General features: G+C 44.1%; 1 long non-coding RNA gene across 1 annotated transcript in view; it reads left to right on the top strand.

Annotated features, from left to right (window-relative positions):
* The first annotated feature begins 1,849 nt into the window (after positions 1-1,849).
* Positions 1,850-19,116, top strand: part of LOC142490936 (uncharacterized) — a 65,540-nt gene continuing 48,273 nt past the window's right edge. The window contains exons 1-2 of the long non-coding RNA XR_012800164.1: positions 1,850-2,014; positions 2,127-2,232. This is a non-coding gene — a long non-coding RNA (uncharacterized LOC142490936). The remainder of the gene's footprint in view (positions 2,015-2,126; positions 2,233-19,116) is intronic.

The raw sequence follows: 19,116 nt of genomic DNA, 5'->3' as shown, positions 1-19,116 counted from the left end.
AAATAAAATGAAATATTTGTTTCTGGATATTTTTTTATTCTGAGCCAGGGATGTGGACCGGGAGAGTCTGGAAATAGTATAACAATCTGGGGAGTATGTTCATTTTGACCGAGATCATTCTCTCGATCCATGATATTTGATAGCCTTCCCATTTGTCTAGGTCATTTTTAATTTTCCGGAATAGGGCTGGGTAAATGTGTTGGTATAGGGACTGGTAGTTCCTTGATACATTGACTCCCAAATATTTGATGTATAAGGAACTCCAACGATAATTAAAATTTAGTTTAAGTAGTTTCACCTCTGGCTCTGGCAGATTTAAGTTTAAAGCTTCAGATTTGTCGCTATTGATTTTGTATTCTGATATTTTACCAAAGTCCAGGAGTTCTTTTTGGAGATTAGGGAGGGAAATTTGGGGTTTGGATAGAGTTAGGATTATATCATCTGCGAACAGGGATATCTTGTATTGTTTATTTCCAATTTCTATCCCTTGGATGTCAACGTTATCTCAAAATTTTGATGCCAGGGGTTCTATGGTCAGTGCAAAGAGGAGAGGGGATAAGGGGCATCCTTGTCTTGTGCCGTTTTTAATATTGAATCGTTGTAGGTTGCCCCCTGGGAGTTTCACCATTGCTGACGGATCTTGGTAAAGTCTACGGACACTCTCTAGATATGTGTCTTTGAAGCCAAATTTACGTTTGGTGTTATCTAGAAATAACCAGTCAATTCTATTGAATGCCTTCTCTGCGTCTAGGCTTAGCAATATTGCTTTGGTTCCTGTGAGGTGTACATGGTCTACTATATTGATTATTTTACGGGTGTTGTCTGAGGCTTGCCTGCCCGCGACAAACCCAACTTGGTCTATATTTATAAGTCTAGGTTAAATAGGATTCAACCTATTTGCTAAAAGGGAGGGAGAAAGGATGGTGGGAAAACAACAAGGGATTGATCATACAACCGTACATACTTATGATAACTGTGTTGTGACATGATTAGTATCACCTTTGATCCAACCTTATGGGGGGGGATAGTAAAAGAGGGGAAGGAGAGGATGAGAGGAAGGGGAGGGGATGTAGGGAGTGGGGAGGGAGGGGGGGAAGGGGGGGGAGGGGGGAAGGGGGAGGAGGGAAGGGGGGGAAGGGGGAGGAGGGAAGGGGGGGAAGGGGGAGGAGGGAAGGGGGGGAAGGGGGAGGAGGGAAGGGGGGAGGGAAGGGGGGGAAGGGAGGGAGGGGGGGGAGGGGGGTATTTCATATTCTTGATACAGCATTAGCCAGCAGCTACATACAGTGTACTTACTATACAGCGATGCCTATAGTGGAGGCAACACTCTTTGATATAACTAGCTTGGGTATTTGTTAAAGCTTTTTTTTTTTGGGTGTGGGGGTTCTCCAGAGCTATTCATGCCGCTACAGGTCTAGTATCATCTGTATCTAGTAAAACGATGGAGTCCAACCTTGGTATGGCCTACTGGGTCAGGCAGGGAGAGGGGAGCGGGAGAGGAAGTAGGGTGGGCACAGGGGTTTATTTACATTTCTGATATATCTTTAAACAATAGCCATACATAGGGAACAAGGCTTGTCTGCAGAAATATGTAGGATTTGTACTCTTAAACAGTCTAGGTTCCCCTCCATAGCCCAAACTCCCGTATCCACGGAGGATGTCCATGGAGCGGCATCCCTTTCGGTTGTATAGGGCCAGGCTTTAGAGTCTAGTGTACTCACGGTTATGCGGGGCTTCCTACCCAGTGTTCTAAGGTGGGACCGCCAGCCTTACCAGCTGATTTAGGCTGAGTAGGTATATGCCAGATGTGTTCCCACCGTAAATGCCGGACAAGGGGGGCATGGGGGAGAAAGACCCCATCTCAATCTGCTCCATCAACATCTGCTTGAATGCCTCTGCCTTCTCCTCTTTGTTGCCCCTAAACAGGCGGTTGCAGGGCGACTTTTCCGGTTCTTCGGGTTGATCCAGGGAGGGTCGCCACTCCGGTCATCTTCTTCCCTCGCAGTATATGCCACAGGTAGGGGCCTTCAGACTATTCGGGGGGGGGGGGGTGGAGGTCAATCTCCTCACCGGCATCTGCGCTCCTTACTCCTGAGTTACAGATCTTGAGCGGCTTCTTTGTCTTCCAGGTGTGTGCAGCTGATTACACCGATCAACTTTCTCCTTGTTCCCAGGATTCCTTCAGTCAATGGGACTGAGCCACGGGGAGCCCAACGGGGTATCAACGGATAACAGGTAATGGAACAAAAAGGGTAAGCAATCCTTTATTTATTTATTTCTCTGCTGCTTTTGTCCTGCCAGCTTCTCCGATGCCCTGATCGGTAGATCTTCAGTCTCCGGTCTCTGAGGCCTGGAGGTTTGGGTGTTCCACGCTGGGGGAGGATTCAGGCCCAACGCACGGGCTAGTCATGTCATCTCCTCAGGGTGCCCGATAGTGTGGAATTTTCCGTTCCTGTTTACTATAAGTTTGAATGGGAACCCCCATTTATATTTAATTTCGTTTTCCCTTAGCAATATGTTCAACGGCTTCAGCTCTTTTCGTCGACTAATCGTTACTTTGGACAGGTCACTATAAACTTGCAATGGGTCATCATTGAACTTGATGGGCTCCTTTGCACGACAGGCCTCCATTAGTTTTTCTTTGACTGAATATCTATGAAGGCAGACTATGACATCTCTTTAGGATCCTCTGATCGCGGTCCAAGAGCGTGGTGAGCTCTGTCCATTTCTAGATCTTTATTATCGAGATAGTCACATAGTGAGGAGAAGAGATCCAGGAGATAAGGTTTTAACTGACCAGGTAGGACAGTCTCAGGAATGCCGCGAATCCTGATGTTTTGTCGTCTGTCTCTATTTTCTTGATCCTCCAGGCTGTCATTTAGGCTGTTGATCACTAAGCCTAGCCGGAATATCTCATCGTCTGCAGCCGTTTGCGCTTGCAGAGTCTCCTCCATTTTAGTTTCAAGTGCTGAGGAACGCTCTGTCAGGCCTATAATATCTTGCCTGAGCTCTGTCACAGCCGCTTTTAAGTCCGCTTGTATCGATATGTGCAGCTTGTTCAGCATTGAAGTCATCAGCTCCTGCATGTACTCTCGTGTGAGACTCACTTCGGGGCTCTGAGTATCTTCAGATCGATCCCGATCCGGCGCCAGTTGTTTTGTGCCGCGTGCGCTTGTTGAGCCGGCGCCATCTTGGATTTTAGTGACCGCTTCAGCGCTCCTTTGCGGGGGGAAAAGTACTTCGTTACCCCCTGGGTAAGTTGGGTTTTCTGTCTATTTGACATTGCTGTGTGTACAGCAGTCCAGGGAAAGTGTTTTAAGGGGCAAAAATGTGTGGGGAAAAGCGCTTCTGATTATGGTTATTCACGAGGGTCTGTGGAGCTCTCCTCTCACACGACCATCCTCGCCGCGTCCTGGACACGCCCCCTCCTTCTCACTTTTAAAGCTTTACACTCTTCTGCCCCTCCTGACATCTCAGCCCTAATTTCTCGCTATGCATGGGTAGAAAATGTGCCTGCACCTCCACTGCTTTGTTTCAGTGCACATGTGCATTCTCCTGCTATACGAACAAGTGACAACATACGGTCTGTACGGACTGTATGGTAGTCGCTATTAACAATACAATGCATGCACACTACAGTTCGTTCACTGTGCTATCTTGGAATTGAAAGCGAGTAAGCAATTTAGTCAGTCACAGACTGCATTGCACCATTAACACAATATGCTAATGCACAATTTTGCGTTTATAGTTACAATATTATCTGTAAATCATCCTCGGTATGGTCATATTTTAGTTTGCCACCTGAAGGAACTGTACAGTACAGGGTTCAACAGTGCCATCTGTGGTGCCACCATGCATAGGGGGAAGAAAGGGGCCCATCTTGGGTTCCAGTGCCTATTCTGTGGGGAAATGGTTAGTGGGGGTTACATTTAAATGAACCCTGGAAGACCACTGTAAGGGAGTGAAGAGGTTAACTCCCTTCCCAGACTGCACGGGTGTCGGATTGCACACCTGAATACGGAGGTGTGCACAAGCAACTCCTGATGGAGCAGGGATAAAAGACAGGAAGCTGTCAGAGATAGAGAGACTGCTTTCCTCCACAGAGAGAGAGAGGAAGTGAAACTTCTCCCAGCCAGGAGAGTCTGGCTGTTATGGACCCTAGGACTGAAGGAAGCAGGCCTGCAGGGTCCAGCTGGGAATCACACCCAGGATAAAGATGACTCCCCAGAACCGGCGTTCCTAAAGGAGTGAAGGAACGACACAGAGACCCTGTGAAGGAATCTCTGCAATTCAGATAAGACTTTCTATATTACTCCCTAAATACTGTTCCATGTGTTTTGGGCTGTGTAACAGGAGAGTAATCCCTGTTCAGATAATGTGCCTCTAATCCAGCAGTGTGGTGGTTAACTGCTGGTAGTCAATTAACAAACACCACCTGCCTGATTAGATGGCTTAGAAAAGCCTGTATTTTGAGACAGGAAGAGAGACTCCTTAGCTCACACCTGAGCTGAACTTGGAGACACTTGTCTTGAGCCCTGCCAGAAGAAACAGCAGAGCTGCTTTCAAGACACAGGGGAAACTTATAAACCTGAATGCTGACAAACCCTGAAGAAAAGGTAGCAACCAGGGACAGAGAAGATTTTCCCTCCAAACCACAAGGAACAGATAAGACTTTCATTTATGAGACTTTCTATATCTGCTTATTTCATGCTATATGTTTGGGGATGGGAGACATGCTTATCTAAGGGAGTTGTGAACTGCATAGTATTTCACTAGAAATACTCCCAAGTGAATAGAAGCTTTGTTTACCCCTTGTTTGGATGGTTTCCTGATGTTAAGGAAAAGGCGCAATAAAAGGCTTATTTAATTTCACTATAATCAGTCTCCCTTGCATACCGCTGTGAGCGTCCGCCTACAGGCTGGGAACAAGGTTATTTGGCCAGCGCCGTTAGCTAGGGACCTGCTGGTGTAGTTAGTTTCCCTAACGGGAATAGGATTTTATTATATTATTTCCTGTTTTGCCTTAAAGGGGCAGTAGCCCCAATGTTTTGGTTGCTGTTTGGTGGCAAATAAACCACTATAGTTAAGCTTTAAACAGTGTCTATGCATCTGTCTGACCTTGCCTACAGGCCGCTCCATCACAACCAGAAGCTGAGGTACAATATAATCTTACAACAGAGACTCATTTGGGATCATTCTCCTTGTTATCGTGAGTCCCTCCTCCGAATAATCTACTGTACCACACCCAAGTTTTGACAAATACACACTGTCACCAACACTGAGACAGCATAGTACTGGTGGTGGTGGTGGTGGTGTTGAGGCAGGTAGGTGCTAGCAGTTTTGATAAACAGGTAATTGCTCTTTGTTAATGATGATGGCTGGGACGGTGATGTTGGGGGTGCACAGTGAACACTTGTAACGGGGGTGGTGTCATGTGTAGGAGGTGACCATAGGCCATTTCGGTAGATAGGTACAGTAATCAATTCTTATTGATGATACTACTCCTGTTCCCCAACAATATGTTGTGTAATACTGTGTGCTGCTGCTGCTGAGGCTGATTATGTGTAATACAATTTTTTTTTACAATTGCATTGAAACACATTAAAGACATTTCAAAGACATCTTAACAAGGAAATTAGGTTAACATGGATAAGAAACACAATACAAGTAACAAAATTAATTATGCACTCTGTTAGTTATATCATGAGTTTAGTGCTATCAATTGCCCATGAATTTGGTATGTTAGGGAGGAGATGGGGTTACGGGGTAAGGAGTGGGCACCCGTACCTACCCCCTTACATCCCATAACAAATAGTTCTGCTGGTTCCATTGCACACCAAGGTTGAGCCCAAACCAGATTCAGAAAAAAAATCCTCATCAGAGTCCGTCTCCTCCTGTCAGCCCAGTCAGCATCAGCAGGAGCTTCTCTCATTTTCCTTCTAATTTCTGTCACTAGTCATAAAATACCGGTCTCTAGATGTATGTGTTTCTCACTCCGGAAAAAAATGTAATAAAATAATTATGCCCTCAGACCCTGACTCCCACCCCAACGCCAGAGATTAAACATTTAGGACATAAACAGAAAATGCCAAGCACTGACCAACATGAATGGTATGCTAGTGGCTGTAAATACTGTATACAGTACTGTAAATGCTGGTTTGTTTGAGCCAGCACAAAATAGTGAAAAAAGAATTTGCCACTGGCAAGTTGGCAACTGCACTGATCCTGATGATGGTGCTGGTGGGCGCTAATGTGTGGTAGTGGTAATATGCCACATGTGTAATGGAACTTGTGTCAGCTCAGTCAGTCAGCTCAGCATACAGCCCGGAATCAATTTAGTCAAAAACAACAATTCTACATGTAGCCCTTTTCCCCCCACCCTCTGGGAAATGGTCTTGTTACTGGTGTATTCTGTGGCTGCTCTTTAATACCTGGTTGGTAAACAGGAGGCAGGTGATCTCTGTGATGTTGTGGGGAGGACATCAGGACAGGCTCATGGTGATTCTTTAGGTGTCAGAACCTCCAGTCCAAGAGGATCCTGAGGCTTCAGGATGCACCTCATGAACACTTCTTCTTTGATCTATAGCCATGCTTCAAATACTACCCCAGGTGTTGGTATGACGGAGGTTTATTGAACAGCAGGATACATCCCCTGGATCACAGGATTGACATTATACCCCATTTTGAGGAATTATTCATTATCTCCTTAGTACCCTACCCTCTATTGGGCTAGGCCTCAGCACACTCCTCAAGCAGGAGAACTCTCTTCTGTGTCTGCACACTCTGAAGTCTATCCCAGAACAACAGCACAACCCCTTACTCAACTCTATACTATATAGAAGAACCCACCTCCTTCCCTGGGAAGGGTCATAGACCCCCCTTACAAACACAGGTTGGTCCTGAACTTTATTGGACATACACAATGAACATTAGAACAGACCCTGAAGGAATCATTCCCGCACTGCCCACACTTTATTGGGACTTACAGGATAACCAGGGTCAAGGAATCATTAGTCCAAGGGGACTTGGCTACATACATACTGTCATGTGTGATTTAATAAGCTTCAGTCTCAAAAGCTGGTGACATGGACACTGGCAAAAAATAGCCTTGGAAAGATTTTCACACTGCTTCTAGAAAAAATGGTTCTACGTTCAGTTATGAAGTACTAGTTCTAGTACTATTAGTACTAGATGGCTGCTGGGATTGTTGATATAAAAGTAGTAGCCGTTTTCTGTAGGGCCCCTCTCCATACTAGTCCTTTCCTGCCACGATCACAACCACAATGACCATCACCATTTCCACCACTACCACCATTACCACCTTCCTATTTTGCCAAAACAACTAGACAGTTTTCTTTTCATTGTCTACTGTATGTGTACCTGTATCAGTACAAATTTTTCCAACATCACAAACACAATAATGTGTGCCCTATCTGCTGTAAGAGAAATGAGAGCAAATTGTAGAAATTAACATACATTTTAATGCATTGTAATGTATTTTAAAATGGTTGCAAAATGTGCCGATTTTGACAAATCTTATAACAAAAAAGGGTACATTTCTCCTGGATCGGGGACTTTAAGGAACATTTTTCACATCTCTATTTCTTTATTGACTAACAAAATATGTCAATAGAAGGGAGAGCTTTCTCAGCAAATTGACTCTGGAAAGTTTATGCTTCAGTGCTCATGGATATTTCTTCAGAACTATAGAATGAGCATGAAGCTGCCACAGAAACAACAACAATAATGATTTATTTGTCTTCCTGCTGTACCATTTAATAGTAGAGGAATGTAATTTGTTGTCTCTGCTCAAGAGAACTGATTTATTATGAGTAGACCTGCAGACACATAACAGAAGATCAATGTGCAGTGTTCAAGTGGACGTTTTTTTTAATACATAATTGTTGCCTTTCTTCAATTTAAACATCTACTGCATCCAATATGACACACTTGGGAGTTAAGGATATCTAATGCTAAAAACAAGTCAAGAAACACATTAAAAGTTGTTTAACTCCAACAGGCAGTGTATATTTTAAAAATTATATACATACGGTTTTATTGTACATAGGTGACATTAATTAACAATACTTGTCAAGGCCCAGAATATTTCCAGTCTTCTCCCAATAAACCCTTCATCCTAATTAGCTCCACAACCTCCCAACTCCTGAAGTTTTTAGTTCCACTTCACTTTTTCTCAGATAAATATTACCATTGTCACTTTCTCATTGCTTGCAGCCTGATTTTCACCCATTGATCCTTTAACATGTCTAATGGTATCTGTTGGTAGTATTCGGAGAGGTCAACCGTACAGTATCACACAAATTCTTTTACAGATCCAATGTAAATGTTGGAGTAGGAACAATAGTTGAAGTGTAATGTGATCTGAAAAAGTACATACAAGTGTATTGATATATATTTAGATATAATACCCTACACAATTGTTATGTGCAATACCATGTGTTATATTTACACAATAAGTGTATATTACCATACTATATATATACATTATTGATAGATCTGTGTGAACAGAGTGGATAGGTCTTCTGGTAATGTGATGAATCTGTGAAATGAGTATGCCTGAATCTGATTTATGTGTAAATAAATATGTTCACCACCAACATACAAACATATACACACATACAACAGATACAACAGATACAACAGATACAACAGATACATGCACCATATACACATATATTGAGAGTGTATGACAATGCTGTGTACATGGGTGTGCTGCAAGTATCTTGTCCGTCTGTGTGTGTGTGTCAGGTACATAGTACATTGTATTAGTATACCGAATGTATGGGAGCTGCTCGATACCTGGGCTGGCTGATTGAGTTATCCCCCTGACCTAAAAATTCCCATACCCCTCTGCAGCAAGCTTTGAGCCATGGGTGCTCATGAGTGATGCCTGCCTGTCTGTCTATCTCTCTCTCTCTCTCTCTCTCTCTCTCGTCTGGAACAGTTCTCTTTGTTATTGGTTATAATATGATGGTTATATCGGAATAGTTTGGATGTTAATATAATAGCTGGAGTACTTTATACCCCAAATATGGTGTGGTGTTTATATGTGTCGGTGTACACTGGCGACACACTTTATTCGAGCTCGGCTAGTCCCACGAATTCGGGTATACCCGGGTGTATTGAGGTTTGTGACTGTTTTCTGCCCGAGTGCATTGAGTTATTTTCCGGCAGGGATTGAAGCATTTTATTCCCGCTGGCTGCAATACTGCACAGTACATGTATATATACTGCATTACAATTCATGAATTTATGCCATCTGGTAGACACGCGAAGCATTGCAGCCTATTAAATCCTAATCATTATCATTTAACAGATCAGCCGCCCGTCAGCCAGGCATGAACCCAGGCTGGGAAGGCAAATGCAACGGGGCTTGTCAGAGGTGAGGAGCGGCGCATTCCAGGTATCTGCCAGGTACATACCGGGTATTTGCTCGAATAAAGTGTGTCGGTGCAGTACGTTGGTAGTCATGGGGGAGGTAAATAGGGCATTCATACTGTAGGTCATGGAGCATAACAGGTTGCAATCCAGTCATCTTTCTATCTGACACCCAAATATATTGTGGGTGTCAGATGATTGATAAGATGGAAGATATAATACTAGGCTGAAGTAAAACCTAATGAATCTGGGTTTGTTTACACTTGAGCATTAAGCAGTATAAACAAAAGAACATACAATGTACATTTCCTCCGAAGCAAGAAATATTAGAAGTTGCCATTTAGAACTTCCTTAATTTGCAGATGTTCTCACTAACATTAGCGCATTGCATCCCATGTTTGCCAATTAAACCCCATAACCAGATTTACATCCCAATTCAGAAACGAAGGTATTTACAAGACATTGCTTTATACTGTGCCATTTCTGCTAATCATAGTTATTAAAACAGAAATACATTCTTTTCAGAGCATATCCTCAATTAATTAGAATGTTAATTTCATTGTCTACTGGCTCCTTAATGTCTTTTCATCACAATTTAAATAATTCTCAAATAGGAGCAAATTGGATGCTAATAGCTCAAACCCTGCTGATCTATGTTTCAGATTAATATCCTTGCTGCTGGATTGGACAGTGCTACATTAAAGCAACTCTATCCTATTTACTCATATTAAACTATAGATTTCCACAATGAAACAAAGAATTTGAAGGCAGATAACCAATTTGCCCTGCATTATCCTTGGATTTCTTTCATATTTAGGATAATCTTATGTCTATCCTATTTTTGTAGTAGGCTGTCATCTCTGTTAGGATGCCATTCAACAAATCCACCGCACTTTTCCATGAAGTAGTTCCTCACAGTTCCTCTGAGCCAGTCACCCCCCAGCTTCAGAATATGACCTCCTACAGTAGCACTTTAAAAAAAAAATCCTTTTTTTCATGTACAATGTTGTAACCCTTGACATAATTAAATGTTTTAATCATATTCCACCTCTCCCTTCTTTCCTCTGAGCTGTAGATGTTAAGGTTCTTTAATCGCAGATGTGGTGCAGGGCCTCTTACCTTCTCCTTCGCCATCTCTTCCTGCAGGATCCCTCATTATAGAGCCATGATATCAAATGGCATCAGGACATCATGACGAAATGCGACACCATTTGATGTTGCGGTGCCATGATGAGGGACCCTATAGGAAGACATGGCGAAGGAGAAGGTAAGAGGGTTACAGAGGCCCTGTGTTCTCCCCTGTCAATCAGTTTAAATTGTGTGGGGAAGAGCGCTGTGCCTGTGTAACGGCAGGGCTTGGTGCAGTCGCACCGAAGGCACCGCCATCAAGCCGGCACTGATTTCCGCCATTTTTTTAGTTTGTCTTATGGCCTAAAAGGGATATGCACTTCAAAAAGAGAAGACAAACAGCTTCTGTTGGCTGCAATAAATGAAAGAGGCTTATTGGTGCAAAGTACAGTACAATTATTGTTGTGACCCAGGTGCTGGAGAACAGAGAAAAAGGATGCAAGGTAAGAACAGAACTGGCGCGAAGGGATCAGGATCTTGCTTACATTTAGAATGCTTCTAGATATCTGGAACAGGAATAATAGTTTCAGTGCCAGAGGGTCGTGCCATCTTCTTCGTCGAGGACCCTCCGGCCCTGATTGATTAAGTGACCATACTTTGGAGCCATCATGTGACCCTTTCCAGGTTCCGGGTTCAGGCCGCTGTCCCGGAAGTGAAGAGCAAGGAGAAGGTCCCTTCAGTATGGTTCGTAACTGACACTCCATGGGAGGGCCAGTTGTGCATAGGACCTTAGAAAACAAGCAAATGGCCATGCCCTACAGCGTATGTCATAAGGGTCTCTGGTGTGGCACTTTTCATGACTTACGATGAGCGTCATTAGGTCACTGAAGGGGTTATAGGCGATAACTGCTAAAGATTTCAAGATTATGCTGAGCAGCAACTCTGCACAACGTGCAAGTATGTGGTGATGTAATAGCTAGAGCAAACTTCCTGTTTTTATGTACACTAGACAGGAACAAGGTTATTTGAGAACAGAGTCCAGGAGCTAACAGGTGACTTGCAACAAAAGGAAGACTGAGAGATTTGTAACAGAAATAGATTTATATTATGAGAACAATTTATGGCTACAGCATTATGTGCATCCTTGACAATATGTTGATGGATTCTTTATAAAGACATTAGAAAGGCATTTGTGGATTTCCACAAAATAATACCTGAATTGAATCCATCAAGGTGCTCAAGAGTTGATGAACCATTGTGTCTTCTCACTGATCTTATCCAAGGGAAACTGAACCCCAAAAATATTACACCTATGCAAAAATATTGTAACACATTGGGCCCTGTCTAATTGCAAGAGCTGAATAGACACTCTGCCATATGACTTTAGAGGAAGTTCTAATTACAGTACTGTTCCTGAGAAGTTTATATTTAGCTCGCACTAAGAATAAGAGAATTCGCAAGAATTCTAAGAGTACTAAGAATTTGCACATGAATAAGAGTTCTGCGAGGTTTTGAAGACTTTCCACATACCATTCCATTTTGTCCCATGACTAATTTTGATGAGCCACTAGGGAGGAATCATTCTAAAACTATAAAAAGAGAGATCTTTAACCTTACTATTAGCAATAAGAAAAGGACTCCCAGTAGCAGGGTAAGGAAAGGCAAGAAAATATAGAGGGATTAAGGCAAAATGACAAGTGATGTCACTGCAAGGAATGTAAACAGTAAATAAACATGAACATTTGCCAGACTTGCATCACTGAGTCAATCACTTCTGGAGGGTGATTAACATTAGTTTATACAGTATCATCCCCTGGATTACATGCAACAGTCTGAAAAATATTTTAGAAGGGACGAGAATTCTAGTGCAAAGATAGAAAGTCTAGTAACAATATAATAGAAGATGTGTTTATATAAAGATGTTCATACAGCATTCTCTGCAAAAACTTGCAATTCTCGCAATCTCTCTCCATTTCTTAGAAAGGTTTCCAGATAAACCCTTCTTTTGGGAACACCTTTACCTAATCAACTGCAAATCCACATGCAATCTGTCAGTTGTAGACTGAAGGCTTGTACTGGTTGGATACTCAGATCTCCTTTACAGACTGCCTATATATAAGTGGATTTTTAGCACATTCTCTCCTAAAACAGGAGTAAACTTTTGATGACAAGCTAGGCTTTAAGATTGGGTTGTATTTTCTTTAGGGTGTACAGGTGAGAAAGAGCGAATTGGGGAGGGTGTGGGGGGGGGGGAGAGAATGAGAGGGGTGTCAGGGAGAGATAATGAGATGAAGGGGTGAAGGAGAGAGAAAGAGAGGGGGGGAGGAGAATGAGAGGTATGAGGTGTGATAGTGAAATGGGGAGAATGAGAGGAAGGGTTCAGAGGGAGAATGAGAAGGGGGAGGGAGATAAAATAAAAGGGGGGGTCAGGAAGAGAGAATTAGATTGAAGGGTGGGGATAGAGAATAAAGGGAATTGGAAAGTGAATGAATGAGAGAGAAAGGAGGGAGAATGAGAGGGGAGAGAGAGAGGAAAAGGAAGTGGTCAGGGTGAGAGAATTGGGAAGGGGTGGGGGGTCAGAAAGAGAGAATGAGATGGGGGGTGAGGGAGATAGAATGAGAGGGGTCAAGTCGAGTGAAGGAGATGGGGTCAGGGAAAGAGACTGAGATGGAGTAGGGATGAGGGGGGGAGCTGAATGACAGGGGAGAGAGATGAGAGGGAGGGGATGAGAATGAAAGGGAGACAGAATTAGAGGGAGGAGGGGGTGAGAATGAGTGGAAAGAGAATGAGGGGGGGGGAGATAATGAGAGGAAGGAGGGAGAGTGAGAGGAAGGGAGAATAAAATGAGAGAGAGGCATGGAGAGAGAGAGTGGGGAAAGAAGGAGAGGAAGGGGGAAAGAGGAGAGGGAGGGGGATAATGACAGAGACAGGGTGAAAATAGGAGAGGGGGGAGAGGGAGAGGGGGGGAAATAATTGTATAGTGGCTTGTGCTTCAACATACAAAATATTCACGAATACAGTTAAACATAGGATTGGGATATAGCCATGGTTCTATAAATTTGGGGTGGGAGGGGGGTTCAGCTGGTGGAACTTGATTATTTGTAACAACACGTGATATATACGTCACTCGTACATATTTAAAGTTTCACATGTAGAAAGTTAGGAAAAAACTATTAAGTATAACATTTGATGTTCTGCTTGTGTTCTTTCTGAAACTAGTTATTATCAAATTATAAGATGTAATTTTATCTGCCTGTTCCAGCAGTCTCCATGTTTATTCGATTTTCTCTACGCAGCTTGTGAAAAAGTGATTTTAATCAATGTTTTAATGAGATGTGATTGGAAATCATGTGCAGGAACACAGGCAGCCTACATGTTTAATATTTAACTAAGGGGTATTTTCTAATGGACCAACATGCAAGTTGCTTATAAATGCAGATAATGTTTTATTTTTAGAGCTTCTAAGGCTGTGACATAGGTGTCCGGCACCTTTTTCTGTAAGCGGGAGTGGGGGGAGGTGGCCTCAGTGACTGGTGCTGATTGGCTAGGGAGGTCATGTGTCCCCTCAGCCCGCGAGCGTACATGCATGCTCATGTGCGGTCAGCGGCAGCGTGGACGCAGCCTAAATCTTCTCTTCACCTGTCAGCTGTATATATTCGGGGGCGTTTTTCTTCAAGTGTTGTATATGTACAAGTCATCTCAAAAGCTGCTGAAGGCAATGTGCACTCACATATTATTTCATAAGGGACAAGATTTCAATTCTCTCAGTACTGTACTTTCATCAGCGCATCACTTTTTTTTCCGCTGATAATAATAGTCCTTTGATGACTGAAATTTTGATCCTTGGAGAAATAAAGGAATTCAGTATTGATCTAATCAAATATTCTAAAGTGGCTTCTCTTATTTTTATATGGAGATTTCATTACCATCAAGACCTTCATAAATTCCTTTTCCGTAACGTATAGTATCGCAGCGTTTTGAAAAACGGATTTGAACATGGAAAAAGCAATGCTTTTGGTGTCCCCCCGTTAGGCTGAGTCCCCGCATGCTACTGCAGCGCCCGCTGTGGCGGACGCTGCAGGGACGAGAGCCCTCTCCTCAATGGCGCCGGGCCCGCTGCAATGGGGGGCCGCAGCGCTGTGGCGAGAGTTTCTCCTACTCTTATTAGAATTGAGAGCAGGACTCGCGACTGAGCGCTAGGCCACGCCCCCCGGCGGTTCAGCCAATGAGGGCGAACCTGCCGGGTGACGTCATGGTCGCGCCCCCGTCACTCCCCCCTACGCCCCCCCCAGTCTCTCTTCCTGCAGCTCACTGCAGACGGGAAATCGGCTGCACGCTCCGCAAGCCTCGCGGGCGCGTGCAGCAGAGGCACTGGGGCCTTAGCCTAAGGTAGCAAAGGATTAACTGTTATGTGCCCAGTCTCTCCAGCACCAAGAGGGTTAACACACACGCAACAGTTTGATTTCATGGCTGTTTTACATCCCAGGCAGGATTTTACCCATGATTTCTTCTTTTCACGGTGCTTGTGCTCTCATGCCGAATGCATAAATGCCAGACAATTTCACCTCAAAAGACATTTCCTCTCTTAAACAACCTTCTTGGTAAACAGAGCTACAGGAGCTCAGCAGGCTCAGCGCCAGGCCAGGCATACTCGCTGCTCCAGGCTTTTTCTGAAGAAAGAATAAGTGATTGTAAAAAAGCATGATTTAAAGGCAGAAACAGCTCAGAATCTCAGCTGTTCAGTCCGGGGATAAATAAAATAACAGATGTTATCATTAAAAGCATTTCCATCAGATGACTAATGGCTTTTAATGAGATTTTTTTTTTTTTGTTCCGCTTCTATTTCCAATTAATTAGGTTTGTGATAACCTTCCCCCACTCCCCCCTCAGGCAGAAGAGCAGGACTCTTGGATGATACTAGAGATGATCGGGTACATTTACAAGATTCTTTACTATAAATGATCAGTTCGACTTATAGTATTAAGTCTGAAAAGATGTTTATTTTTTTTAAAATCCTACTTAGCAGTTGTTTTAATGTTTAAAAAAACAACTTTAATGATTTATTTTGCAAAAAAACACTGAAATTAATCATGATATGTTGGTCATGAAAAATGGCGAGTGTTAGCAATTTTCTCAGCGGTCTTTAAAAATCCTTCATTGTTACAGCATGCTGCATGGGTGCTTGTGACTTTTCTACCAACATCCCTTAATATGTCCATATCAGTATTATAGTCACACTTTCATGACATTAAAGTACACATGCTGCTCTACACATTTATAATTAAGAGCCTGAGACTGCAGCTTTATGGACTTGGGTGTACTGTATAAGAGACGGTGTGCTCCCTACACAGCAAAGTGATGTTTACATGCAATCTCAATTGCACCCCAGAAATTCCCCACTTGCACTAAACCAGGCTATATCAAGCTTTCAAGCACATGTAGCCTAGCCTTCGGCTCAAAAACAAAAGAGATACCGGCGCCTTTTGTGTCCAAATGAGTGATAGTCCTGGGAATTCAAGACAGAAGGATGAGTGTCCAAAGGGGTGACTTAGCAATTCCTCGATCTTCAGGTGATCAGATGTAACTTCATCCGTATGTTGCGTGATATGAAACGAAAAAAGAGAAAATATAGTGCAACACAGCTAACATAAAATACTCAGACACACACCTACAAATCAAGACAAAATGGACAAGACTAACATAGGACACACAAGGGCAAGGCTGAAAGTAAAAGTTGGTTTAATACAAATCTAAAACAATGTAAAATGAATGGACGAAAGACCCAGAGACCGCCAATCCGGTGGAGTAATACCGAAGCCCTACTCACAGGATGGCTGCTGCAAACAGGCAATGGATATCAGGTAAGGGATGAGGTGAGTCCTTTTAAAGGTGAGGGTTTTAAAACATCTTGATCATGCAGCTGGTGTCAGACTAATTAAGCAGCCCTTCCCAACTTAACCTCATCACTGCTGCACTGCAAGCCTAAACATACTGTAGGTTTGCCAGGTATATGGCTGGTGACGTTCATTCACCCTGTCACAGGCCTAGTGTGCTATTGCAGCTCTGGATATATTTACTGTATCCAACGGTGGGCCTAGCAACAATCTGAGAGTGTCAGCCAGGGGGAGGATACTGGTTGGGTCATATGCAAACGTATGATGCCTATCAGTATCAGACCTGCCCTGTAATGGGGCATGGTTACAAGTACATCCCCAGGGTATAAATACTGGCACTCTCCCAGAAATCAGTGTATCTCTGTGTTTCTTCATTCCCTCTGGAGTAAACATTAGAAGGGAACCTGAATGGGCCTCAAGCCTTGAGGTAACCTTCAGGGATTGGGGACTGCTGTATAATCTGGATATGCAATAAACATCCATTAAACCATCCAAGTGTGTGATTCACTGCCTGGTGATAAAAGAAGTGTCAACATGGACCATCCTACAGACATAGGATCCTCGCTGACTGGAGGTGCTGCCAACTACGAATAAGGTACCCTGAAAGCCTGTCCTGATTATCCCCACACCATCGCGGAGCTACTCGGATCCCTCCTGTTACCTCACAGGTATGCACAGCACCAGGAGTCATACTAGTAGTGACCAATTCTCACAGAGGGTGGGGGTAAAGGGGCTACACACAATTATTTATCTCTCTTTCCGGTGGCTGGCAGTGGCTGCAGTGGGGGGTCCGGTGGCTGAGGGGGGGTGGGGTCCGGTGGCTGGTGGTGCTGTTGGGGGGTCGGTGGCTGGCGATGCTGCGCGGGGGGGGGGTGTGGCGGTGCTGCAGGGTGGCAGTGGTGGTGCTGCGGTGGGGGGGTCGGTGGCTGGCAGTGCGGGGGCGGTGGCTGGTGGTGCTGCAGGGGGGAGGGGCTGCTGGCTGGAGGTTCTGTGGGAGGGGTGGCTGGCGGGGCTGCGGGGCTGGCGGTGCTGAGGGGGGCCATGGCTGGCAGTGCTGCAAGGGGAGGGGGCGGTGGGTGGTAATGCTGTGGGCGGGGGGGCGGTGGCTTGTGGTGCTGCTCATGTGCACGCCCGGCTTCCCTCTCATACCGGTGCGCCAGAAGCTTATCCCAGCTGACTTCCGGTGCTGCCGTCAGAGAGACCCGGCACCGGGTGCAGCCACACTGCGTTTTTTTTTTATGAACAGCTACGCAGGGGGCCTAGAACGCCAATCCCGGCAGACCCCCCCCTTTTTGATATACTGGCAGATAATATATATCCAAAATCAAAAAATTTTGTTGTGCAAATCAAACATTTTTTATTCAAATCTCCAAAGTCTTGAACTTATTTCTTTCCTTCTACTTCCTTATCAGACACATATTAAATCCGACCACTTTTATATTATAGCATTGCCAAAATATGCCCCTCTAGCACAGTCAGGAATATTTCAGCCTTATTTAAATTATGGGATCTTAAATCTTACCTTTTCTCAGGAATGAGCCCATAAAAGTAATGTGTTGGTTAATCAAATATTGTTACCTCCTCTACTTCTCGCTCCCCTCTGTATGGTCTGCATACATTGTAATAACTGCTGCTGCCAGAAACATTCCCTCATTCACCATTTTCCCTGCGTACTTCTCATATTCTTCAGGAATAAATTCAAAGTCGTCGCTCCTCTGTTTAAAGTACACATTTTTAGTTCCCTATATTTCAAAATTCATTATATCTGTCTCACCAGGTGCCATCTTCATTGTGCCGAATATCGTTATCACTTCCTCCCACGCCTGCACCCAATACTTTTGTCCCACAACTTGCAAATCCCCCTGGCTCCCCAAATCTTTTTACACACGTGTCTCCAGTCATCCCAAGCTAACCTTTTGGAAGCTCCCCTTATCTCATTCAAATATCTGTGTAATGTAATGTGTTTTCAATGTTAGGCCGCGTCCATGTTTAGTGCTTGCGGGCGGAGGCGCGCTTCCCCTTGGCACTGAGCCCCTACAGCCGCAATGAGAGCGGCTTTAGTAGGGGCTTGCCTACCCTTCCGCGCGCTTGCGGAAGCGTAGGTCTTAGGAAAATTGTAAATTTTCCCGCTTGCCGGAGCGCAGGGCCGGTCACATGAGCGGTTCGCCCAATGAGGACGAACCAGCTCCGTGACGTCACTGGCCCGCCCGCCGACACGCCCATGGATGGCGCGCTGTCTAGGGAAAGCACCCGCTTTCCCTCAGCCTCAGCGTGCCTCCGCACGCCAGCAAGAACCATGGACGAACATACATGGTAATAATAAATAGCTAATTTGACCTGGCCATAGTATAACTGCAGATCACTGCTAGAGTGGAATGAAGGGAAAACATTGTAATGGCTAAGAAATTCACAAATTGCTGGTAGAGGATGCACACTAAATAATAAAATATTGTACTTGGGGGGAATACTGTATACTGAGATCTTGAACACTACTACATATATATGCTGCCATAGATTGAATAGTTGTAACCCCCTACTGGGTTTACTAGCGTCGACTGAAGGAGTTAATAGGGAATTAACAGGTTAATATATATAGGAAAAAACCCAGCTAAATGTAACTACTTTTATGTAACCAATTCCATGTAGCTTATTCTATGTATCTTATTCCATGTAGCTAATTATATGTTGCCAAAGTAGCACAATGTCAGGTGTCTGGCCACTCCTCAGTTACAGAACCTGCTAGAATAGTCACCTAACG

The sequence above is a fragment of the Ascaphus truei genome, chromosome 3 (genome assembly GCF_040206685.1).
Source record: "Ascaphus truei isolate aAscTru1 chromosome 3, aAscTru1.hap1, whole genome shotgun sequence".
Classification (NCBI taxonomy): domain Eukaryota; kingdom Metazoa; phylum Chordata; class Amphibia; order Anura; family Ascaphidae; genus Ascaphus; species Ascaphus truei.
This window is presented reverse-complemented; position numbering and strand designations above follow the sequence as displayed.